The sequence below is a fragment of the Jaculus jaculus genome, chromosome 11, assembly GCF_020740685.1.
Source record: "Jaculus jaculus isolate mJacJac1 chromosome 11, mJacJac1.mat.Y.cur, whole genome shotgun sequence".
In the NCBI taxonomy this organism is placed as follows: Eukaryota; Metazoa; Chordata; class Mammalia; order Rodentia; family Dipodidae; genus Jaculus; species Jaculus jaculus.
The window spans coordinates 76,469,037-76,496,067 of NC_059112.1; the positions used below are offsets into that span (position 1 = coordinate 76,469,037).

The 27,031-nt window shown below is 37.4% G+C and overlaps 1 pseudogene; it reads right to left on the bottom strand.

The window, feature by feature from the left end:
• Positions 1–1,107: 1,107 nt before the first annotated feature.
• LOC101595696 overlaps positions 1,108–27,031 on the bottom strand; it is a 61,979-nt pseudogene continuing 36,055 nt past the window's right edge.

Genomic DNA, 27,031 nt, shown 5'->3' on the forward strand with positions numbered 1-27,031 from the left:
TAAGACTATATATGTGCCTTTTTTATAAATAAAGCACAGTTTACTTACAACAAATTATATTTAACTCAATTTTGAAATTTCTAAATATTTTCAAAGATATTTAAAATCCTACCTTGAATTTGTAGTAAATAATTCAAAAGATTTAAAGTACTTTGTATTCTTCCAACTTCATTTAAGAACTCTATCCTATTAAACTCCATTTTTTGCTGGGTGTGGTGGCATACGCCTTTAATCCCAGCATTTGGGAGGCAGAGGTGGGAGGATCGCTGTGAGTTCAGGACCCTGAGACTACATAGTGAATTCCAGGTTAGCCTGAGCTAGAGTGAGACCCTACCTCCCCAAACAAAACAAAACAAAAAAGAATATTTTTTCCCTAAAAAACCCCAAAGACTGCTCATTTTATGACTAAAATGAACAATGTGAAATAAGATAGGCATTCAGTTTTCACATCTTCAAATGTTTCATTCTCTCCATATATCCCAACATTCTTCGGCAATAAGAAAATAATATTTTAGATCTGCAAATTTAAATATTGAATGTCATTCCTTTCTGCAAACTGTATAAAGATTTCACTCACTAGCAAGCGCAAGTCCTGGCTAAGGAAAGGATTGTAGAGGACATAGTAAATTTTTAGTTGAAAACTTATTCGACTCAGCACAATAAAATCCGTGATATACACTATTAGTAAATATGGCTGGGCATTTCTATTGCGTAATACATTGAAGTCATACAAGATAAACAATAGCCTTTAAACCTTGATTTTTTGGGGGGACGGAACTTGTAACAGTTATTATACCAACCTAGATTTTATCTTGTTCATACACACACACACTATATATATATAATTAATATATTTAAAAGTAAATAATACATTTTTCCTTTGGTATCACAACAACTAGTTGACCAGTTACATTGTATTTACCAAGAAATGAATATGCAAGTATCTCTGTGGCAGATTATAGATTTTTCTTTAGGTTATGAGTCCATGGCAGTTAGCTGCTCTATGGTGAAGTGGCTTTCTTGGCAGTTTATTCAAATTCCTTCTGGTTTCTGTTGGTCCCCTTTGCCTGTCTGCCCTTGGTGCGTGGATGACACTTCTTCAGGGGACTAGGCAAGATCCCTGTCTTTATTCTCAGCGATAACTACAATTTTGTTCTTGTCTCTTTCTTGCTCCAAACTCAAAAATTCGCTGAGGGTTAACTCTTTAAACTGCTTTCTCACAATGAGAAATTCACAGCCAGCTGAAGGCTTCTTGTGTTCCTCTGTTGGCTTTTCATCTGGTTCCTAGCCTTCCAGCTCCTTGAAGCAAAAGAAACTGAGCCAAATGAGGCTCTTTCTCATGGGACAGTAGATAAGCCAGTCTTGGCCATCTGTTCTGGGGTACAGGTGCAGCTCTCTAGGAATGGCCAGTTCTTGAACAGAGATATGCAATGGTCCTTGCGATAGAGCTTTCAGGCTCAGGAAAGGCCGGAGCTCCAGTACTGGCCCAAAAGCCCAACAGGAACTTTTATAGCAGTGCATGTCCTTCTGTATCTGTTGTGATGACAATGTGATCCCTGTTCTTTAGTCCATTTATATGATGCATTACATTTATGAATTTACTTTTGTGTTAAGCCATCTCTGCTATTTGAATGAGGTCAATGATCTTTTTGATAATTCTTCAATTAATTTAGCTAGGGTTTTATTAGAATTTTTCTGCCTCTATTTTGTTCAATTGCTCTAAAATTTTGTTTTTGCCCCTGTACTATTCTAAATTTGTGACTATGATACTAGAGTATAGTATGAGGTCAGTTACTGGGATATGTCAGGCAATGTTGTTTCTGGTTAGCATGGTTTTGACTATTGGGAGCATTTGGTGTTCACATGAAGTTTAGAACATTTTTAATATGAATATTATCATTATACTTTTGATAGCGACTGAACTACATTAGTAGATTTTCATATTGAAGATATTTTCAAAATATTAATTCTGCAAATCTAGGAATGTACTAAGACTTCCCATTGTGTATTATTTCCGATGTATTTTTCCAATATTTCAAAGTTTTACTTATAGATACCTTTCATCTCCATGGCTAGGTTTATTCCTAGATATTTTGAAGCAATTATACACGGAACATTTTCCTACTTTTTTTTCAGGAAGTTCATAATTGGTACTAATTTTTGTCTGTTGATATTGTGTCACACAACTTTACTGAAAGTTTTATCAGAAATGAAAATTTCCTGGAGGAACGTGTTGGGAAACTGAAGTATAGAATCATGTCTGCAAGTAGAAATAACTTGAATTTCCCTTAATAACTTTCATCAATTTTGTTTTTCTCTTGTATCATTGACCTAGAAAGCCTGCAAACACTATATTGATTAATAATGAAATGCAAGGCCACCTTTGGTTCATTCACAAATCAACCCATGCAATATTCCTTCTTAATACACTTAAAGAAAGAACACATGCCATCATATTGATAGAGGCAGAAAACCATTCCACAAAGTTCAAAATGCCATTATGATAAAAGTCCTATGGAGGCTATGAATAGAAGGCACAAACTTTGTCATTATCAAAGCCAAATACAAACAAAACTTAAATACAACATTACACTGAAGGGAGACAAAGGAGCGCATCCTTCAATCTGTCTTATATCACCTTTTACTCATATATAAGAAATAGAATTTTTATCCTAAAACCATTACATTTATTCAGGAGATTTTTTTGTTCTCTAGTTATGCATGAAATTATTCAGTAAATCAATATTTGGAATGTTTCTGGAAATAAAACCTACAATTTAATATATTTAAAGTATGTCCTCAGGCTGGAGAGATGGTTTGGAAGTGAAAGGTGCTTGCTTGAAAACCCTAATGGCCCAGGTTGTATTATACTATACTCAGATAAAGCCAGGAACAAGAGGCACTGGTGTACACATGCTCTCTCTCTCTCTCTCTCTGTTTCAAATAAGCAAGTAAAACAAATAAATAGATAAAATATTTAAAAAGTGTCTTCATCTAAATATTTCAGTTATTTTAATACAGTAACAATGTGAATTTACTTGATATTTTCATTAATTTCAAAAATCATATAATAAAATCTTTTGCGTATTTTTACAATTATAATTTTAGATAGTAAATATATTTATATTAGCCATAAATGTGGAATTTTTTATGTCATCTAGATGAAATGGCCTGTACAATTTTGTTTTATACTAAACAGCATATAATTTTTTTATTCTTTTCAACAAAACATTTAGAGAATTTTGTTTTTAAAACTAAAGATATTTTTGCAGTGGATGAAACCAAACTCAGGTTAATATAAGAAAAAAGATAATAGATCAATTATATATTGCTTATGTTATATACTCTGCAAGATAATTGTCTAGGTAAAACTTTTATGCTGTCTACATAGTTATTTTCCATTAACCAGATTTCATTTTAGCTCTCTTACATGGCCCTTTTGAGATTTTATCTCAGCAAGAAGCTTGTAGCATCATAAGCTGAATAAACGCACATTCTTGGATCAAAACATAATTGTTCTTGATAACATAAATTAAAGAAAAGTCACTAAGTACAAATATAGAACTTGAACACAATCTCACAGAGACATTGATCTATATAAAATCTGACACTGAATCAATTGGCGGTACCTACTTTATGGATGGACAAGATTTCTTACTACTGCTTATCATATAGTATAAAATACACTTTGTTTCGTGTTAGGAAAGTGATAATGAGTTTAGATATTGTCAAGACATTGTTATGGATGGAGTTCAATACAGTTAAGTAGTCAAGCAAACTTTAATTAAGGCAGTTGCCATTGGGAAAAGATTGGATTGATGCTCTTGAGATAAATGTGAGATGGCTTTATGTCCTAGGATAAGCTAAACGATGAGTGGGAATAAAATCTTAATTGATAACTATGTTACACAAGGATCATTGTGTAACATACCTCTGTGCCTGGTCACTCTGACATTCTTTTTTTTAAAATTTTTTAATTTTTTATTTTATTTTATTTTTTTAAATTTTTATTAACATTTTCCATGAGTATAAAATATATCTCATGGTAATTCACGCCCTCCCCACCCCCACACTTTCCCATTTGAAATTCCATTCTCCAACATATTACTTCCCCATTACAATCATTGTAATTACATATATACAAAATCAAACTATTAAGTACCTCCTCCCTTCCTTTCTCTTCCCTTTATGTCCCCTTTTCAACTTACTGGCCTCTGCTACTAAGTATTTTCATTCTAACACAGAAGCCCAATCATCTGTAGCTAGGATCCACATATGAGGGAGAGCATGTGGCGCTTGGCTTTCTGTGCCTGGGTTACCTCACTTAATATATTCCATTCCAGGTCCATCCATTTTCTGCACATTTCATAACTTCATTTTTCTTTGCTGTTGAGTAGAACTCCATTGTATAAATGTGCAATGGCTAAGATTTCCAAACTATATTAAATAAAAGTGGGGACAGTGGACTCCCTTGTCTTGTTCCTGATTTTAGTGAAAAAGCTTCCAGTTTTTCCCCATTTAGTAATATGTTGGCTGTAGGCTTGTCATAAATAGCCTTTATTATATTGAGATATGTTGCTTCATCCCAGTCTCTGTAGGACTTTTATCATGAAGGGATGTTGGATTTTGTCAAATGTTTTCTCTGCATCTAATGAGATGATCATTTGATTTTTTCCTTCAACCCATTTATGTAATGTAGTACATTTATAGATTTGCGTATGTTGAACCATCCCTGCATCTCTGGGATAAAGCCTACTTGGGAAGGGTGAATGATCTTTTTGATATACTCTTGTATTCTGTTTGCCAATATTTTGTTGAGAATTTTTGCATCTATGTTCATGAGGGAGATTGGTCTGTAATTTTCTTTTTTGGTGTATCTTTGCCTGGTTTTGGTGTCAGGGTGATGCTGGCCTCATAGAAGGAGTTTGTTAGAATTCCTTCTTTTTCTATTTCCTGGAAAAGCTTAAGAAGCAATGGTGTTAGCTCTTCCTTAAAAGTCTGGTAAAACTCAGCAGTGAATCCATCTGGGCCTGGGTTTTTTTTAGTTGGGAGATTATTGATAACTGTTCAGATCTCCATGTTTGTTATAGGACTATTAAAGTGATTAATCTCATTTTGATTTAATTTAGGTAGGCCATATAGATCAAAGAAATCATCCATTTCTTTCAGATTTTCATACTTTGTGGAGTATATGCTTTTATAGTATGTCCCTATGATTTTTTGAATTACTCTGGAGTCTGTTGTGATGTTACCTTGTTCATCTCTGATTTTATTAATTTGTGTCTCTTCTCTCTTTCTTTTGGTCAGATTTGCAAAGGGTATATCAATCTTGTTTATCCTTTCAAAGAACCAACTCTTTGTTTCATTAATTCTTTGGATTGTTCTTTTTGTTTCTATTTCATTAATTTCTGCCCTAATCTTTATTATTTCTTCCCGTCTACTGATTTTTGGTTTGCCTTGTTCTTCTTTTTCCAAGGCTTTAAGGCAAAGCATTAGGTCATTTATTGTGACCTTTCTAATTTCTTAATATAGGCACTTAAGGCTATAAATTTACCTCTTAGAACTGACTTCATTATGTCCCAGAGATTTTGGTATGTTGTGTTCTCATTTTCATTTGACTCTATAAATTTTTTGATTTCCTTTTTGATTTCTTCCTTGACCCATTGATCATTTAGTAGTGTATTGTTTAGTTTCCATGATTTTGTGTATGCTCTATAGCCTTTCTTGCTACTGATTGGTAGTTTAATTCCATTGTGGTCAGATATAATGCAAGGAATTATTTCAAGTTTCCTGAATTTGTTAAGATTTGCTTTGTGTCCTAATATATGGTCTATTTTAGAGAATGTTCCATGTGCTGCTGAAAAGAATGTATATTCTGCAGCCTTTGGATGAAATGTCCTATATATACCTGTTAGGTCCATTCCTTCTATGACCTCATTTAGTCCAGATGCCTCTCTGTTTATTCTTTCCCTGGATGACCTGTCAATTGATGAGAGTGGGGTGTTAAAGTCACCCACCACTGTGTTTGGTGTTATTTGTGACCTTAGTTCTAATAGTGTTTGTTTGACGAATTTTGGAGCCCCCATGTTAGGTGCATATATGTTTAGGATTGTAATGTCCTCCTGTTGGAGTGTGCCCTTAAGCAATATAAAGTGACCTTGCTTATATTTCTTTACTAACATTGGACTAAAGTCTACCCTGTCCGATATTAGGATAGCAACCCCTGCTTGTTTTCTAGGCCCATTTGCTTGAAACACCGTCTTCCAACCTTTCACCCTAAGATAATGTCTATGCTTTGTAGAAAGGTGAGTTTCTTGGAGACAACAAATTGTAGGATCCAGCTTTTTAACCCAGTCTGCAAATATATGTCTTTTCATTGGTGCATTGAGGCCATTGATATTAAGAGATATTATTGAAAGGTGTGTATTTATGTTTGCCTTTTTTTGTGTGTGTGATTCTGGTTCTACCTGTGCTTTCTTCTGTTAACTAGTATTTGAGTATTGCTTGTTTTTTCTAGGTTCCTTATATGTGTGCTTTTCCTTTTCTTCAGCATGGAGGATTCTATCAAGTATTTTCTGTAGAGCTGGTTTTGTCTTCAAATATTCCTTTAACCAGCTTTTCTCATGGAATGTCCTTATTTCTCCTTCTATTTGAATGGATAACTTTGCAGGATAAAATAACCTTGGGTGACAGTTGTTATCTTTCAGAACTTGGAATTTATCACCCCAAGCCCTTCTGGCTTTAAAAGTTTGTGTTGAATAATCTGCTGTAATCCTGATGGGCTTTTGTAGGTAACTTGATTTTTCTCTCTAACTGCTTTCAACATTTTTTCTTTGGTGTGTGTGTTTGGAAGTTTGATTATAATATGGTGAGGAGAGGTTCTTTCCACATTTTGTCTGGCTGGGGTTCTAAAGGCTTTCTGTATGTGTATTGGCACCTCTTTCCCAATTTGGGGGAAATTTTCTTCTATGATTTTGTTGAAGACACCTACTATGTCTTTTGAGTGAAATTCTTCTCCTTCTACTATGTCCTGAAATCTAATATTTGAACTTTTCATAGTGTCCCGAATATCATGAATTTCCCACTCATACTTTTCTATAAGTTTGTCTTTCTCTTTGTTGGCCTGTATTAGATCTGCCACCTGGTCTTCTAGCTCAGATATTCTGTCCTCTCCTTCATCCATTCTACTGGTGAGATTTTCTATAGAGTTTTTGTTTTTTTTTTTTTTTTTTTTTTTTTTTTATTTCATTAACTGTGTACTTCATTGCTTGCAATTCTGACTGGTTTTTCTTTATTATTTCTATTTCCTTATTTATGTCTTGTATTGCCTTCTTTATTTCATTAAATTGGTGTTCTGCATCTTGTTTGATTCCTTTGATTTCCTCTTTAAGTTCCTCTTTGACTCCTTTGATTTGTTCTCTGACTTCTTTGAACATATTTACAATCATTCTTTTGAAATCTTTTTCAGGCCTTTCCTCTAACTCGTTCTCACTGGAGGTCATTTCTGATGCATTAATACTTTTAGGTTGATTTATATCGTCTTGCTTTTTAGTGTTTCTTGTGTTATAATGTATATATTTTTGCATCTTGGATTAAGTTAATGCTTGGATTTTCTAGCTAGCTGGGTATTCTTAGCTGTATCAATTGACTTGATGTTCTATATTTTCAGGGTAGGAGCTTAAGGTGTTAGATGTGGCTCCTAAGACTCTGAGAGTATCTACAAAGGTGCTCCTAGGGGTTGAGTTTCCCTGCTATGGGAGTATTCAAGTAGGCTGAGTGGAATAAAACACAGGTAGATTCTAAAAGTTAACTAAACACTGTACCCATTCAGTCAAAAACAGCCCCAAGTTTGTATGCCAGAGTAGTTACTATAGCAACCAGATCCTCTATCAACAAAGAGGTTAAGATTTCTGGTCTGTTGAGGGATCCCAGTCATCTTGTGACCAAGTGAGACCCTTCCCTGGTGCAAACCCAGTTACCTTGGATGATTTTGGTCTCAGGCAAGTTGCTGCCTGGGTTGTTGGGCTGCTGTTCTGATTTCTGGAGCTGGGCACTGGCCTTTCCTGTGGTGCAAACCAAGCCTGGCAACTGTGGTCCTGCAGATCAGCACCTCCACTGCTGGAACTGCTGCTGGGAAAGCTGCCTCTGCTGGGTCTGTCAATCTCAAGCTGCTGCTGGCCCCACTGCTGCTGTTGCCTTTGCTTCTGCTACTGCTGCTGTAGCCACCACTTCTGGAGCCACTGCTGTTGTGCAGCTGCTGCTGCTGGGTCTGCTATCGTTGCTGCTCCTGGGTCTGCTGCTACTGGGTCTGCCGCTGCTGCCACTCCTGGGCCTGTTGCTGCTGGGGCCGCTGGTACCGGTTCCGGAGCTGCTGATGTTGCTGCCGAAGTCTGCTCCAGTTTGGGTCCCGCTGTCGGCTCAAGTTGGTGTGGCCGGGTCCCGGGATGCTGCTCTGTTCCCCGGAGCTGGGCTCAGGCGGTGGGGGAGGGGAGGGAGCCAAGATGCTTGGTTCTCTCACTGTTCCAGCTGTTCTTCTGTCTCGCGGTCTGCTCCTCCGCTGCTCACTGCTGCTCTCCCTTCACATTTCCTGAGTTGCAGAGAGTGCCAGTGTGAGGGGAAGCTCCCACACCTGGCTTTTCCTGCGGCTGGAGCCGAGTCTGGTGGCTTTCTATTGCGCCCCGCTGCCGCCGCTGGCAGAGCTGCCGGGGCCGCTTTTGCCGGCCTGTGCGGGCTCTGGATGCTCTATAACTCTTCTACTTCTCCGCTGCTGCTTCAACTTCCTATACACCTCACTTTTTACTAAAAGTGTGTATTTTGCTGAGTTTTTTTGTTTTTTTTCCCCCCCAGGCTGCTTTGGCGTGGTACCTGCACCTCTATCTTAAGCGGAAGTTCCACTCTGACATTCTTGAGTCTTGCATCTGCTGAAAGAATGGGGAAGTTAGCTATATTTTAAGGAAAATAGTAGAGTTTATAAGTTTCATTTTCTATAGTACATGCTATTAAGAAAAGAAACATCAAAGCTTTGCAAACAGTAGGAATCTTGAATAAAGTTTTGTCTAGGTGAGAAGACTATTATCTTACATTGTTAAAAATATTTTATACTGCCTGAACAGAAGGAGATATGTCATGTACCAAGTTTTCAATGATAACTGCCTTTTATAAAAGGTAATATTACATCCAAAATTGCACAGAAAATTAAGATATCACATGAAAGATGCATGTAGTACTCTATTATTTTATCCTATATTATCACTAGATATTGGGCTTTTGTTACATTTACTTCTGTGATTAGCTCTGCCCTGGTATTGCAAGAAGAATATAGAGAAATCCTATTTCCAGTGGAATAAAAAAAGTTCTATACATCCAGTCACTTGCAATATGCAATTCTGAGTTCTTAACTTAAATGCTTCTGGTATGTTCCCTTTTGAATGTGTAGCAGCCTATGTGCTTATAAAATTCCATTGATAGTGTCTTAATCTACCTGGAGGTCATGACTGATCTGAGAGTAAAATGTTAAAAATGTAAGAGTTTTTGAATACTATTGTTTAAATCAATCTAGCCGTCCTTGGGGAGCATATAGTTGGCAAGTCTGTGTATGACAAAGGACATAAATTTGTGATGGTAACTGTGAAATTTATGAAAATTTTCTCTAGCTTGAAGATAGTATTGATTTCTTATCCTTTCATGGATCATGGCTCACTTAGGATAATTTAACTCACTTTTGAAGCAAATTCACAGCTGGAGTTCCCTCTATGAAACAGGTAACTTGGATCAACAGAATCTTCATTCCAGGGATAAAAGTGCATTTCCAGGGCAGGGCAAGATTGAGGCAGAATGATTAAAGTTTAAAGTGGAATGCCACAGTAGGTTTTAGGGAATTATTAAAAATCACTCATTTCTTAGAAAACATGGTTGTTAATTATAAAATTGTAGACATGGCTGTTAATTATAAAATGGTAGAAAGATGAGAACAAACTACTATCATTTTCAACTATCTTCTGAAAAGTCTAAATACTTGAGACATTTTTTTTTTTTCCCAGAAGGATGATTATTGGCTATGAATATCTAGGAAGAAGAGCATAATGAAATAATGGATTTGATGAGATACAAAGGCTCTGTTGTTTGACTTACTTGCAGTAGAATAACATCGTGAAGTTATTTTGTCTGGGTTTTGTCTATGACAGTAGAGTCAACCAATTCTACATATTTTAACCCAATATGTATAATTAGTTTTGATATAAGTAGCTACTTATATTGTGAGACAGAAGATTCAAGTAGTTAGGTAAGAGTATGCTTTTCTTTTTAATTGGTACCTTAATAATTTGAGCTGGTTTAGTCATGAGCACACCTACACCCCTATCAGCATTCCTGTCTTCATGCATCTGGGTGCCTTTGTCCTTCCAGTTACTGAGTGACTGTGTGTCTGATGAGAGGACTTCCTCATGAGACAGGTGGGACTTAAAAATGCCCATCAGCTTACAGCCAATTGAAGACAACTGTGTTTTATGTTCTTACAGCACATTATTTGTAAGATAAAATTATCAAAAACTACTGCCCAACTCTTCTTCTCAAATACTTCCCCTCTATCTGTAAGCAATGTAGGTGTTAAGTTCCCTTGGAAAACCTACTCATTCAGTCACAGCAGCAGCACTTCTGTTATCACAACTGCCTTCTGGACCATAAAGTTGCTTATCTCTTCATGAGATAGTTTTTCCTTCCTCTGAGAATATTATTTACTGGAAGTGGGTGAATAATTATAAAATATGAGGATTACCAAGTTTGAAACCATGAATCTTAGGTTATGTATATATGAATACCTATTATGCTGCATCTAGTTTGCCTTATAGCTCAGAAAGAATGCAGTCTGGGATCAAGAAGTTTTTGCTTCATGAAAATGTAACTTCTTAAAAACCACTGTGATGAAAAAAAAAAAATTCACAGTGATAAGAAGTTACTCTGGAAATCAAAGCCTTAAAACATTTAAAGGAAAGCCTCAGTATAATATCAATACCTGAAACTTACATAAGGAAACATTATGATGCAGTTTGAGATCAATAATTCAAACCAGACAGAGTAAAACCAGTACATGGATATGAAATTTGAGTCCATTGTGTTCACCGTTGTCTGTTTTATTAGTAAGGCAGAAGATTTGATGTCATTGGTAGACTCATCTTAATACCAGGGCTCTATTGTATGTAGTGGAATTCAATAATGACTGTGAACATTAGAACAGGTGTTGGCTTAACACTGTTACCACTTTTTTTTTTTTTTTTTTTTTTTTGTGGAGTCTCACTCTAGCCACAGGCTGACCGGGAATTCACTATGTAGTTAAAGGTTGGCCTCTCACTCATGGAGATCCTCCTACCTCTGCCTCCCAAGTGATGGGATTAAAGGCATGTACCACCAAGCCTAGCTTTCATACCACTTTTTAAAGGTATTTGCACTTGATGTCATAAGTTTATTAACTATTAGAATCAAGAGCCTAGACACAACAGATTACAGTCTTCTTGTCAAGATCTCATAAGCAAGGAATTCAATGTATTAGCCAAGATATGATTGTATGTTTAGATCTTTCTGGAAAATAATTTACTTCTTGACTTACTCAGACTTTTCAAAGATTATATCCTTGATGCTATAGGATTGAAGGATCCATGAGTGGTTAGTTTTGGGTGTTGTGTTGCAAAACAACTGGCCATTTCCCCTGGTTTCCATAGTCTGTGTTCTGTATCAATGCCTCCAGTTGAGTTAGGGATCAGGCAAAATGGATTTCCAGAGAAAGCTGGTGAGCAGGTCAGTTTTATCAAAAGCAATATAGTCACAGAACTGGTATCCCTTTACTTTTCTCATAAGCCATTTGTTTGAAGCAAGTTGTAAGTCCTGCCCAAATCAAAGGTATCAAGAAAATTAAACAAGGGAATGAATACAAGACAAAGTGGATCATTGACAACTGAGAGTTTTCATGAATAAGACTGATTGTTAAAACCAAGATTGACAAATTTCTAAATTAAAAGAAAAAATCATAAACGAGAAGGCTCTAGCTTGCTGTAAGGACAGAAAATCAAAGGAGAATTATGAATATAATTAGGGAAATTGTTAAATGAGGTAATGACTCTAAAATGAGTGTTAATTATATGAAGCAAAATGTATGCCAAGAACAGTGTATGAAAGCTAGCATTGTGACTATTATGCAAACTTGCAATATAACAGTGTTCCTGGAAAATACGCGTATTTTTAAAATAGTAAATTTCAGATATAGAGGGGTAAAAACTGAGGCTACAGACAAGGATTATAGTTTGAAGGCTCTGTTATAGAACTAATGATTTTTAATTTTAATTATAATAATTGAGGCACTGAAAATTCTCAAGCAGAATATTGTATAGGGGAAGGGGTTGCATGCATGGACAAATGTATATATATATATATATATATGTGTGTGTGTGTGTGTGTGTGTGTTTATGTATGTTTGTTCACATATATACACATTTGTGAAGGTCAGAAGAAAACCTTGAGCATTATAACTCAGTAATATGATCCACCTCTTAGAGAGACTCTCTTTGGCCTGGACTCCTTTTTTATTTTTTTTTTTTTTCTCTCTTGGTTTTTTGAGGTAGGATCTCACTCTAGCTCAGGCAGACCTGGATTTCAGTATGTAGTCCCAGGATGGTCTTGAACTCATGGTGATTCTCCTATGTCTGCCTCCCAAGTGCTGAGATTAAAGGCATGTGCCACTATGCCTGGCTTAGACTTCAACATTTAAAGTCACTAATCTTGCAGGCATCCACCTATCTCAGCGTCTTGAATGCTGGCATTATAAAAACCTCATGACCACACCCTGCTTTTTACAAGAGTTATGCAAATCATTTTAAGGTTATCACTCAAGTAAAAGGATCACTTTACTAATGTGCAATTAAAACAGACTTCATGCAGTTGTAAAAACCAAATCAAAGACAGGAAGGCAGAAACATCTTGAAAGAAAGGCATATCTTAGTTTATTCTGATGTTGCTTTTGGTAAATCACTACTGAAAAATATTATGTTCATTTATTTATCAAGAAGGTGCTGCATGGTGACTTCTATGTACATAATAACTATCTGACTTAGGTGAAGATGGGATGACACAGCACTTAAGTAATGGTAGCGAGAAGGAATGCACATTGCCACGATCTGTTTCCTAATCTGTTTTGGGCCGTTGTAAGAGTGTGTTCACACCTTGACTTGGAAAAGAAAGAGTAGACGAATAGCACTGAGCTGCTGGTGGTCTCTACTTCACTTTCAGTCACAGGCATTGCCTGAGTTAGACCAAATCCTTAGCATGAACCCTAGTGGATTTCAGTCTGCTATATCTCTTCTTTCCTTTTAAAAATTTTCTTTCTTTCCTTTTTTTTTTTTTTTTTTTGAGGCTAGATATTTCAGTTTCTTTCCCATTGCAGTGACAAAATATCTATCCAGAAGTAGCTAATGGAAGGAAAATGGTTTAATTCAGCTTACAGTTTCAAGAAGCCATTTTATCGTACTGAAGAAGGCATATCAGGCCCGACAGTAAGCCTGTTTCATCTCTCAGCAAAGTCAGGAAGCAGAGAGCAACTAAATGTGAAGCTGGGATATAATACCTCAAGGCTGGACAACAGTGATACACTTCCTCCAGCAAAACTCCAGCTACTAAAGGTTCAACAACTTTCCAGAACAGCACCACCAGCTGGGAATCAATTGTACAAATACCTATTGGGGCAGAATTGTCTATTCAAACCACCACTAAAGGCCTCATGTAGTCCAGGCTGGCTTCACTTGACATTGACAGTTTTATTTTCCTATCTCTACCTCCCAAGTGTTGAAGTTAAAGGCAAGCACCACCCTGCCTGGTTTTAGGCAGTGTTAGGTATTAAACCTAAGGTTTATGGCATGTTAAGTAGGCATGCTAGCAACTGGGTTGTATCACCAGCACAAGCCTTTCATTTTAAACTTATTTGCAAACTATAAATATGGTATCATAGTGATAATACTGCTCTCTTTTGTACATAAAGGAGACCTCTCAGGGTGACCTCAGTCAACCAAACAGTTTCCATGAGAAAGAATTATTTTTAAAATATTTTATTTATTTATTTATTTATAGGAGAGAGAGAGAGAGGAAGAGGCAGAGAGAGAGAGACAGAGAGAGAGAGAGAGACAGAGACAGAGAGACAGAGAGAGAGAGAGAGAGAGAGAGAGAGAATGGGCTCACCAGGGCCTCCAGTTAGTGCAAATGAACTCCAGACGTATGCACCCCCTTGTGTATCTGGCTTATGTGGATCCTGGGGAATCGAACCTGGGTCTTTAAACTTCACATACAAACACCTTAACCACTAAGCCATTTCTCCAGCCCAGGAAAAGTTATTTTTGATAATAGTAGAGAAGGAAGTCAAAGACATATGAATCACACAGACTTGATGCTGACTTCTAGATGTAGTGTATTACATGCAAAACAATGTGGCAGCCTTTACAGTTTTGATCCTGGCTGAAAGTAGTATAAGAAAAGAAAACAAAAAAGTATCACCATTAGGAATGATACTGTTATGAACTGCAATGAGAGTAACAATTTCTCCCCAGATCTACCTCATAAAAAACTTGCCTAGATACTTTGATTATGGATTTGGGAAATTCTGACCAGGCAAACTAGGAGAGAATGAGCTAGGGCTACTGACCTGTAGAACTGAAAATAAACGCCTAAAGGCACTACACTTCTGATAATTTGTAAAAGTTTAATGGAATTTTAATATAGTGCCTACAATCTTCCAGATATAGATGGGAAGCTGGCAGTAGTATTTTAGTACTATGCATGAGGTGATGAGATGTGGACAGAGATTAAGACGTCATTGCAATACAAGTCATCTAGGTTGAGCTCTAGATGAAGTTGCAGATGTTCAGCTTTATTGACCTATTAAAGTATAATTTTTATCATACAAAACTGAAAAAAAAAGTTTTGTACTATTTAAAGAATGCACTGTATTGGACAACTTTTAATATAAAAGTTTCTAGATGTGCATTGCCTATGCACAAATTTGGGAATTTAATTTGCACAAGTGCTGTGTCAATGTCAATGTGCTGATCAAATAAAACTATGTCTTCACTGGAAAGATAACATTTCTTATGTAATGAAGAGTCTGGCTACTTATTCAAATCCTCAGTTTTCTACAAAGGCTCTATCATTGTCTTTTTGGAAAATGTCAGGTCATGACCACAGCAAAATGAAAGAGGGCAGGAAGAAAACAGCACTCATGACTTTGAGGAAATGTGGGCAGATGTAATAATTTTTAAAATGGTCTCCAGACATGACCCTGTTTCAGTGTAATATTAAAAAATGGGTATGGAAATAGCTATCTATTGAAGCATTGGAACATTTTCAGCAAATTGGAATTGACAAAAGTTCAGCGAATGACAGAATGGAGAAAAAAAATTCTGAGTTACCAAATCAGAATTGACCCAGGAAGCTCCATCAGGAAGAAAATATTGTCAATTACACAGTTGAAACAAACAAATGGGAGAATGCGGCCTTTTTAAAGGTCAGAAAATAACAAGCAATTCCTGGCTAATTGATAGAGGAACATGAACTGGAAATGGCTTGTTGGGGAAGGAGGCAGGGAGACTCCAGATATGTGAAAATAGAGGATAAAGAAAAAATGATACCTAAAAGAAGTTTGAGGAAGCAAGAGAGTTTTAACTCAGTATGTAAGTGCCTGCAGGTGGCCGTCATATAGTACATGCAGTATGTTGTAGTCCTGTGGGTCAGCCTCATTAAGAAAAGCTGAAAAGCTACAAATCTCTATGAGCGCCTGTCGAAAATGCAAATGCAACAGTGTGGGGAGAATCTCACCTGAAAACAAACTTTGATCATAGCCACATCTAACTTTTGTTTTGAAATTTAGTACTGTGGTGGTTTGATTCAGGTGTCCCCCATAAACTTAGATGTTCTGAATGCTAGGTTCATAGCTGATAGAGATTTGGGAATTAACACCTCCTGGAGGCAGTGTATTTTTGGAGGTGGGCTTATGGCTATTATAGCCAGTGTCCCCTTGCCTATGACTGGCACAGTCTTCTGTTGCTGTTTTCCAGCAGCAAGAAACTGAATAAGTGCATGCACACACACAACTTTCAAATGTTGGCCAGGGGTGATGTCTGTCCTCTTCTCATGTCATCATTTGCCCTTTCCATTGTGGAGCTACCCCTTGAGTCTGTAAGCCAAAATAAACCTATTTTTCCCCCAAAAGCTGCTCTTGTTCCAGTAATTTCTGCCAGCAATGAGAACCTGACAGCAACAGTATACCTTAACATTTATTTTTCTAATTTTTCTTACAACACATGGTCCTCAGTGTTCAAATGAAGCATAACATATCTGATTTCATGAAAGAATATTTTCTCAGTAAGCATGTTTAAAATTTCAGAATGTTACAAGAATAAGAGTGGGGATTCCATTGAACCACAGCAGCATTTGTGGCTGTCCTCCTCAGATGTCGACTAATGTGACCTGTGGTCAGGAGTTGGGTGTGGACAGTTTAAGAAATAAATAGATCTGCATTATATGACCTTCAGTATCAAACTTCTTACAGCAAAGGAAATAGATACTTGCAAGGTAGATAGATTCTTCTTCTTCTTCTTCTTTTTTTTTTTTCCAATAAGGAGACGAGGTTGATAGATACTTATGAGAAATCCGAAGTAAAAGAGAAGATAGGGTTTCAGTTTTAAAAGAAAACTGCTGCACAAAACCATCACTGACTGTTGTTATTTAGATATTTGGCTGGCATGATTCCTGCTCTGTTAATTGAAGATTTAACAGATGGTCTTTGCTGACAATATTCTAATTCCTAAAGTTAACAAAAACACAGACAACAAGAGAAATGCCAGTTTAAGGAAAAATTAACAATGCACATAGAAATTTTCTAGTCACAAATGCCAAGAGAAGAGTATTTTTACAACAAAAAGTAACAGAAAAAATTTTTCAGTAAATTTAATTTGTTAACAGATTTTCTCAGAAAAATATGTTACATAATATAATAAACCACTGCATAATTTACCTTGACATATGATATAAAAAATTGTTATTTTTCAGTTGCGATTAAACTGTCACATTATAATGTAATAATAATTAAAACATTTAATACCCTCTGGAATGCATAGTCCTGCTTCTTTCAATTCCTTTTCAGAAGTAGCTAGTAATATAAGCTGAGAAAAACAATGCTGTAACTTGAATGTCTATGTCTACATAAACATCAACATATAGCAGAGATACTTGCACATATTTCATATATACATATGAATATATATGAATATATGGGGATGGGAGTTGGAAAGAGAGTATGAGGAAGTGATATTAAAGGGTAATAAAAGGTAATGGAATCCACATGACATGCGAGCAGAAAGGGAAAATATCTGGGGAAGAGGGTGTTGATTAGAAGACACAGAAGACATGTTGGGAGAGCTCAATGGGGGAGGGGCACATATAATAACATACATGTATGGGATGCCAAAATGAAGACTTTAACTCTGCAGCATATGTAAAAACACTTATAAAATGTTGGGAATTTTCTCTAAGATTTCACTGGAGGTTCCCATTTTAGGACTAAGTAATCTTGGTGAGGTTCCCTTTGCTTGGTGTCAGATGCATGTTAAGTGGTAGAGGTGGCATGTCTGTCAGAGCCCAGGAGTAATTGCACAGGAAGCAGTGACATGAACAGTGTTCTTACTGCTAGCCTGACAACTAGCTCCAGGACAATGGTGATAAGTACAGTGATCAATTAAAACTCATCAGCTGAAATCCAGGGGCTAAAGAGAAATCAACACTAAATCAGGCTGCCTACTGCCCTGGCTTAGCTCAGGGCACATTAGAGAAGGGGGACAAGAAAGATTTTAAGAGCTACAGAGTGAGTAGAAATAGCTTGAGGCATGGTCCCTGCGACCCCACAGGGACTGACTGAAGCTTTCATGCCCCCACAGTGAATACCAAAACCTCACTGAGGAGGGCCCCCAGGCAAGCAGGAACAGGGGTGAGGAGATAAGTGTATAACATATATATTAAAATGAAAATGTTGGTAAATGAAATGTTGACGACCAAGGGAGAAAAATTGGTGGTCAAAAGAGGCCCTTTTGCTTACTTGCTTAGCTTACTGTTATGGGTTCAGTTCCTCAGTTTCCACACATAAATCCAGAGGTAAGGCATTTCTTGCAGCAGCAGCAGCAGCAGGAGCAGCAGCAGCAGCAAGAAACTGCATAAGTGCATGCACACACACAACTTTCAAATGTTTTTTTAATTCCAGATTCTAAAAAGCAATTTATATCACAAAAATTGCATTAATTGTAGAAGTTCTGTATATTTTAAGCAAAAGGTATCACTGGCTTACAGTTAAAACAAAAATAAGAATCATAAGTGTGTTTGATATATTATAATTCTGAAATGTCAACTTATTTTAATTATCATTAAAGTAGAAAAAGTCTATGGTTGTGAATTTTTGGAATATTCATAATAAAAGCTATTAACATGTCTACCATATTGACCACTTGGAAGGAGAAAAGATATTTGTTTTATTACCATATATTTGTACGAGAATCTTATAAGACTTTTCTTTTATCTTAATTATTTTGCTAGAGGTTATGATTATATTTTGTTTAGGGTAAGGACAACTGTCCTGGTTTTTGTCTAGGTTTCCCAGATAATATTAATGCAAAGCACTTATATGAATTTGTATTAAAATTATATTTACAAATATATAATCACATATCATAATATTTATTCATAGTGTTAACAGCAAGACCTCTAGGTCAATTCTGCATGCATGCATGAACTTTTTCTAATTATCTTTTGCTACTCTGTAATTACACAGACTCTGGAAAATTCTACAACCATTTATTATTTTAATATTTTAAACATATTTGTCAGACTTTCTAGAAGTAAGCTGAATTATTTTTAAAACATTATAATACCTTATTCATCTAATGATGAAACTCCACAAACATTCTCTCCCCCAATAGTTTTATTTTTTCTAGTTATTTGAATAAAGTTATATGTATTGCATGTGAAGGGTTAATAGCCGTCCCTGAAAACTGAAGGGAATTAAAGAGTTAATAACTATTTCTAAAGCTTGTGGGCAATAAGTAAGTTTGGCACCCTTCCGTGATTGATGTACTCCCCATAGCCTAGATGGCCTTGAAGGACCAGAGACCATCTAAGTATACTCCCTTAGACATTCCAGGCTGAAGACATCGATTCTGAACAAACAGATACAATTTTCTTTTTTTTAATTGCAAATAATGGTTTATTGAAAAAGGTCATACGTAATAATTATGAATTTAATAAAATTAAAATTTCTAAGAATCAAAATCAGGAAAGATAGTATATCAGTAGAGACAAATTAGTCTTCATTTCCACAATTTCACTGATGAATTCTATATAAAATTTAAGAATTAACACTAACTTGTCGCAAATTCTTCAGTAAAAGAATTTAACAGAACGTGTCTCCATTCATTTTGAGGTCAGGGAAACACCATTGCTAAACCTAGACAAGGATATCACCAGAAAAATAAGCAAAGACACTTATTAATATAGACAAATTTGGCAATATATTAAAAATGATTAAGGAGGAAGGAAGTTTGCTCCAGAAAGCAAAGGTTTTTTTTTTTTTTTTCTTTATAAAGAATTTTTATTTATTTACTTACTAGAGAGAGAGAGAGAGAGAGAGAGAGAGAATGGACACACCAGGGTTGGTAGCCACTGCAAATGAATTCCAGATGCATGCACCATCATGAGCATCTGGCTTATGTGGGACCTGGAGAACTGAAGCAGTGTCCTTAGGCTTCACAGGAAAGTGCTGTATTTGCTGAGCCATCTCTCCAGCTCTGTGTTGTCTTTTTGATCTTTTTTATTATTATTAGTTATGTATACAGTGTGCACACAGCCATGAGTACCATCATTAGCCCTCTCCCTGTCACCCCACATGCAGATTGTGGGTGTCATATTGTGGGGGTGGCCATCAGTTTGGGGAGAGAGGCAATGATTCTCTGCATAATGACCCAACTTATAGCTCTAACAATCTTCCTGTCACCTCTTTTGTGAATTTCCCTCAGCAAAATTGGATTCATTTTAGGTCTATTTCAGTGACAAGGCCTTTGGAGTCTCTGTGTCTCTGGATATCTGATTTGATAGGAGTTTAGTATTTTCTGTGTGTATCTCCTTCACCCTTGTGGTGGTACCAGGTTCACCTTGAAAGCAGCTCTTGCTCATTATGCCATCAACTCTATGGTTTCAGCTAGTGCCCTGATGGGGTATTATAGGTGGATTCTCTCTTCAGGTTCTGTATCCATTGAAGAGGAGAAGCAAATTCTACAACAGAGAGTGAGGTCAGTGCAGGGTACATGGGTACCCATTATTATTTTAGAGAGAACTTAATAGGAGTAGGCCCTCTTTTAGCCCAATATTGGTAGGAACTTGATATTGGAGAGTGGGCTCATTTTTTGGATATGGTTCTGACTTGTTTCCCCATTCTACTTATGGGTTCCATTCCACCAAGCAGATCCATTATCCAAATCAATAGCAGTTTGTAACCCACCATGGCTATGTGCCACTATTGCACTTGTGAGAGCATCATGTCAGTTTGATTGCTGCTGAGTATCTTAGACCATGAGTTGCTTAGATAGACATTGGTCATTTTCCTCCAGTCGCTCATGTAACACCTTCTGGTAATAGACAAACTAACTATATGGTGATTGACACTTTTCCATTTTCCAGCCAGGTTGCACCATATTCCATCCCAACAGCATATGGTGTCTTTGGCAGTAAGTTCTTACCATTAATCTTTGGTGGGTCATTAAGTATTCCAACAGAATTCTGTCTTCTTTTAGAAAACATTGCAGGTCTCTCTGATCAACAGCTCATTATGGATAGTACCCACATGCTGGTACTGGGAATTATAGGTCAGTATCAAGGGAGAAGAGGGAAGAAAAATATAGGTAATATAAAAGAGAGAGAAAGAGAAACAGAAGATCGAAGATAGTCTTTATCATACAATCTCCAGACCCCTGTGAAACAGGTATTCTCTCTAATCACCTGATGAAAGTTCCGACTTTTCCACATGCCTTTCAAGATGTAGGATTTTACAGTACCATTTACATTTCCATTTCGGTCCAGTTTTTTGTCCCCACACTCCTACCCTGTCCCCCCGTCCTGCCACCCCACCATCCCTATTATCCAGTCCTTGAGATGTTTATTAGGTTTGTCAGCATCACAGGCAGATTCAGGTTAGGAGCCACAGAAGAATGAGAACTTGTGATGATTATGTTTCTGTGACTGGGTAAGTTTTCAGAGAATGATCTGTTCCAAGTTTGACCACTTTTCTTTAAATTTCATCAGGCCATTTATCCTTACTGCTGTATAGAATTCCATCATGTAGATATACCACATCTTACTTATCCAATCATCTAATGATGGACATCTGGATTGTTTCCAGCTTTTAGGTATTATGAATTGAGAAGCTATTAACATGGTTGTACAAATATCTCTGAGGTGAGGTTTGGAGCTCTAAGGGTAAATGCCCAATAAGAGAATAACTGGGTCTGTCGGTACCTCTCATTTCTTGTAGGAGTCTCCATATTTCTTTCCACAGAGGTTGTACCAGCTAACATTCCCACCAACAGTGAATGAGGGTTCCTATTTCTCCACAACCTTGCCAGCATTAGACTTTTTAATGATTGCTATCCTTACTCTGGAAAGGTGGAATTTCATTGTTGTTTTAATTTGCATTTCCCTGATGATTAGGGATGTTTAACATTTTATTAAGTGTTCGTTTGTCATTTGTATTTAATCCTCTGAGAACTTCCTGTGAAGTTCTCTGCCCAATTTTGTGAGTGGGTTGTTTGACTTTATTGTTTAGGTTTTTGAGTTCTTTGTAGATTCTAGATATTAGGCCTCTGTCTGATGTGTATCCAGCAAAAAGTTTCTCCCATTCTGTGGGAAATCTATTGCCTCTGTTTATTGTATTCTTTTCTTTGAAAAATAGTTTCACCTTCTTGAGATCCCAATGATTCAGTGATTGTTTAATTTATTGAGTTATGGGGGTTTTGTTCAGAATGTCTTCTCCCATTGCTATATCATGGAAAGTTCCTCCTATATTTTCTTCCAGTGGTAGCAGAGTTTCTGGTCTTATATTGAAGTCTTTGATCCATTTGGACTTGATTTTTGTGCATGGTAAAATGTGTGGATCAATTTCATTTTTATGAATATGGTTACCCAGTTTGTCCAGTACCATTTGTTGAAGATGCTGTCCTTTTTTCCAGTCTACATTGTTAGGGCCTTTGTCAAATATCAAGTAGCTGTAGTTAATTGACCCAAAGTCTGTGTCATTGATTCTGTTCACTTGGTCTATGCTCCTGCTTTTATGACAGGGTTTTGTGTTTTTTTTTTTTAATTAATTTATTTTTTTTAACTATAGCTTTTTAGTATAGCTTTAGATCAGGTATGGTGATGCCTTCTACAATGTTTCTTTTGCTGAGGACATACTTGGATATCTAAGGTCTTCTGCCATTCCATAGGAATTTTGAGATCATTTTTTCTGTCTTTGTGAAGAGAGATGTTGGGACTTTAATTGGTATTGCATTAAATCTATATGTATTGCTTTTAGTAACATTGTCATTCTCACAATGTTAATTCTGCCTATTCTGGAGCATGGGAGGTTTTTCCATTTTCTCAGTCCTCCTGAGGTAACTATTACCAATCCAGAGACAATAATATTTTGGGCTGTCTTGCCTTCTTTTTTTTTTAATTTAATTTATTAGTTTTATTTTCAGCAAATACAGGCAGTTTGTTGATGTAAATGGGTCATGCATTGTGGAGTTAGCCTCAGTTATTCGCATGATAAATGTCTCTGCAAATCAGGACCCAACATTCTTTCCACCCCCTATTCTGCAAAATTTCCCTGAGCCATGTTGGGTTCATTTTTGGTCTGCTTCAGTGCTGAGGTGTTGGGGGCCTCTGAGGCTCTGGCTCTCTGATTTGGAAGGAGTTGATTTTTCTCTGCATTGGTCTCCTTCCCCTTTGTGCTGATATCTGGTTCACAGGAAAACATCAGCTTGTTTTGCCAATTGTCCTTAGTTTCAGTTGGGCCCCTTTTGAGGTATGTTGGGGCAGCTCTCTCCTTAGGATCTGCATCTATCTGAAAAAGAGAAGCAGATTCTCCAATGGAGAGTAAGTTAGCATCTGGAAAATTGAGATAACACTTACTTTTTTGATAGAGAGTTTGATAGGTGTAGGCCCTCTTGTACCCCATGATTGATGGTAGCTTGATATTGTAGAGTGGGCTTGTGTTTGGGTATGGTTCTGACTTGTTTCCCGGCTCCAGCTATGGGTCTAGTACCACTGAGGGGATCAGCTAGCCAAATCAAGAGCAGTTGGTTCCTCACCATGGCTGTGTGCCACTATTGCACTTGTGTGGGCATCACATCAGGTTATTTGTTGCTAATTAGGTTAGATAATGAGTTGCTTGGACAGATCTTAGTCATTTCCCCCAGTCGCCCATGTAGCACCTTCTGGCACTAGACACACTGACTGTCTGGGGACTGACTCTCTCCTGGCTTCCAGCCATGTCATTCCATTTTAAGTGTCAGCTGCATATGGAGTCTTCAGCAATAGGGTCTTACCACTGGCCTTGGTGGGTCATCAAGTACTCTGACAGAAGTCTGTCATTGTTTTGAGAAACCTAGTAGATTTCTCTGATCAAAAGCTTATTGTGGATGGTAGGCCCAAGCTAGAAGTGGGGGTTACAGGTCAATGCCCACTAAGAAACTGAGGAAAAACATAACTAATATACAAGAGTTAGAGAGGAGAGAGATAGAGGGGAGAGGGGGGATAGGGAGGGAGGGAAGATGTAGAAGATTGAGGTTAGTCTTGATCCTACCCTCTCCAGTGTCTTGTGGTTCAGGTGTTTCCTGTAAGGGTCTAGTGAAGGTTTAGCCATTGGTCTGTCTTTTAGGAAGTAGAATTTTATGCTACCATTGCTGTTTGGGTCCAGATTACTGTTTTCCACCCTTCAATGTCCTCCCTGCCCTCCCCATCCATCATATTGTCTAGTCCATGAGGTGCTTGCTGGGTATGTAAGGTATCTTGGGTAGATTCAGGTTAGGTGTTGAGGTTGAGTGAGACTATGGGTCGATTTTTTTTCTGTGATTGGGTAAGTTCACTGAGAATGATCTGTTCCAGGTTCAACCATTTTTCTCAAATTTCATATGGAAAGGCAGAAGGCCTCGCATATCCAAACATATCCTCAGCAAAAGGAATACCTCTGGTGACATCACCATACCTGATCTAAAGCTATATTACAAAGCCATAGTAATAAAAACAGCATGGTACTGGCATAAAAACAGGAGTATAGACCAATGGAATAGACTTGAGTACCCGGATTTTGGGTCAAGCAACTATTGCTACTTGATATTCGACAAAGGCCCAAACAATATAGACTGGAAAAAAGATAGCATCTTCAACAAATGGAAAAAGACTTCCTGAACAAAACCCCAGTGGCTCAAGTTCTTAAACAGTCACTTAACCAATGGGATCATATGAAGCTGAAGAGTTTCTTTACAGACAAGCATATAATAAGTAAATCCAATAGAATACCCACAGAATGGGAGAAAATATTTGCAGGTTATCCAACTGATAGAGGCATTATCTCTAGAATTTACAAAGAACTCAAAAGTCTAAAAATAAGAGGACAAATACCCCACTCACAAAATGGGGCACAGAGTTGAACAGGCAATTCACAGAGGAAGATATACAAATGGCAAACACACACTTAAAAAAAAATGTTCATCATCCCTAATCATCAGAGAAATGCAAATTAAAACAACACCTTACCCCAATAAGGATAGCCAACATCAAAAACTCAAATGAAAATAAATGCTGGCGAGGATGTAGAGAATCAGGGACACTCATTCACTGTTGGTGGGAATGCAGGATGGTACAACCACTTTGGAAAGCAATATGGAGACTGCCTCCTGAAAAAGCTGACTATAGAAACACCAACAGACCCAGTTATACCCTTACTGGGTATCTGTCTTAGCCTTCTTAATGGCCAATGATATTATTTCTCTACATGTGACCTGACATCTATCTGTGACCAACTAAGATATCTGTTGCTATAAGTTAAAAAAAACCTTCCAGTGAGTTGTTAGCCATGGAAGTCCCTGATGCCCCCAAAATATTATAGGCTATTGCTGAGGCCCTTGGTTTCCCAGCAGGAATAGATGGTAAGACCCTATTACTGAAGATTCCACATACATGGGCTGCAAGGTCACTGAGAAATCCTGTTGGAACTTAGCTAATAACCTCCTCCATGTAGACCAGCTGACAGAAAGCTGGAAGAAACCATTCTGCATGCAGTTCAATGGAAGGAAGAGAAATCACCAGTGAAGACACTCAACAGTCGACACTGCGAGCCTTATAATTGGCCAGCCAGGCCAAATGAGCCAACAGGTGCAATAATGGCACAGCTCTTATGAAGGAAACTAACTGTCCTCTAATTGGGCTGGAGGCACACTCCAAGGGAGGCAATACGTCCCTGATACTGAAAACTTTAAACAGGGGTAGTCATGAACCCTAGGAGGTGTAATGTCTGCTGTTGTCTGGCTAAATGTATATACTATGGTTATCAAACTGCCCAGTAAGCACTTCTGTTAATGTTCATATCCTTATATTAATGCTACTCTCACTTTTGGTAGAGAATCTTCTCTTTTCAGATGGCAGTGACCTTGGGATGACTCAGAAGGTATCATGGTGATAGAAAGAAATGACTGCAGTGCTCAGTACTACAATATCTCTACCACACCTTCCAAGGCTCAGAGTCTAATGTGGAAGATGTGGCGGAAAGAATGTCAGAGCTAAAGGAAGGATAGGACTCCATACAATATGCTCCCTCCAGACACAAAATGGCCTGAATATACATGGCCTCATGGTGCCTGACACTACCTGCACGTGGCCATCATAAGAGGAAGAAAAGATCATGACATCAAAATTAAAAGAGATACTGATTGAGATGGGGAGCGGGTATGATGGAGAATGGAGTTTCAAAGGGGAAAGTGGGGGGAGGGAGGGCATTACCATGGGGTATTTTTTTATAATCATGGAAGTTGTTAATAAAAGTTTGGGGGCTGGAGAGATGGCTTACTGGTGAAGCGTTTGCCTGTGAAGCCTAAGGACCCTGGTTCGAGGCTCAATTCTCCAGGACCCACGTTAGCCAGATGCACAACGTGGCTCTTGCGTCTCAAGTTCATTTGCAGTGGCTGGAGGCCCTGGCGTGCCCATTCTCTCTCTCTCTCTCTGCCTCCTTCTCTCTGTCTCTGTGACTCTCAAATAAATTAAAAAAAATAAAATATTTTGGAAGAAAAAAAAATCTCACAACTCTACTTATTTCAAGTTAAACTCCTTTCAAGTTATCTCTGACATGTATTTTATTCCCCTGATTATAATAATCTCATCCTCTCTTTTGGTCCTTGTATACTCAGATGCCTCACTGAATTCCTCCTGGATAGAATACATGACTTCACTTCACAGAAAGTCTTTAAATTCTTCATGACCACTAAATATCAATCCCTGAACATCCAACCTCCACAGGACTGCATCTCTTGGGACACCCCCTCTCAGCTTGAAGTAGTTGGAGACAAGTCTTTTTTCCCCAGTGCTGACTCATGCAGTCCTTGCCAAAATGCCTCACTCACCCCCAGTTCTCCCCAATTATGTTATCCTTCCAGTGTCTGGAGTGAAGGGTTAATAGCCTTCCCTAGAAACTAAAGGGAACTAAAGAGTTAATAACTATCCCTAAAGCTTGTATGCAATAAAGAAGTCTGGCACCCTTTCCTGATTGATGTACTCCCCTTAGCCTAGGTGGTCTTAAAGGACCAGAGACCATCTGAGTATTCTCTCTTAGACATTCCTCGCTGAAGAAGCCTATTCTGAACAAGGACACAAACAGCTACAATTTTCTTGTCAACTGCACCTTGCCCAATCTGTTTATCTTAGAATCCTCCTT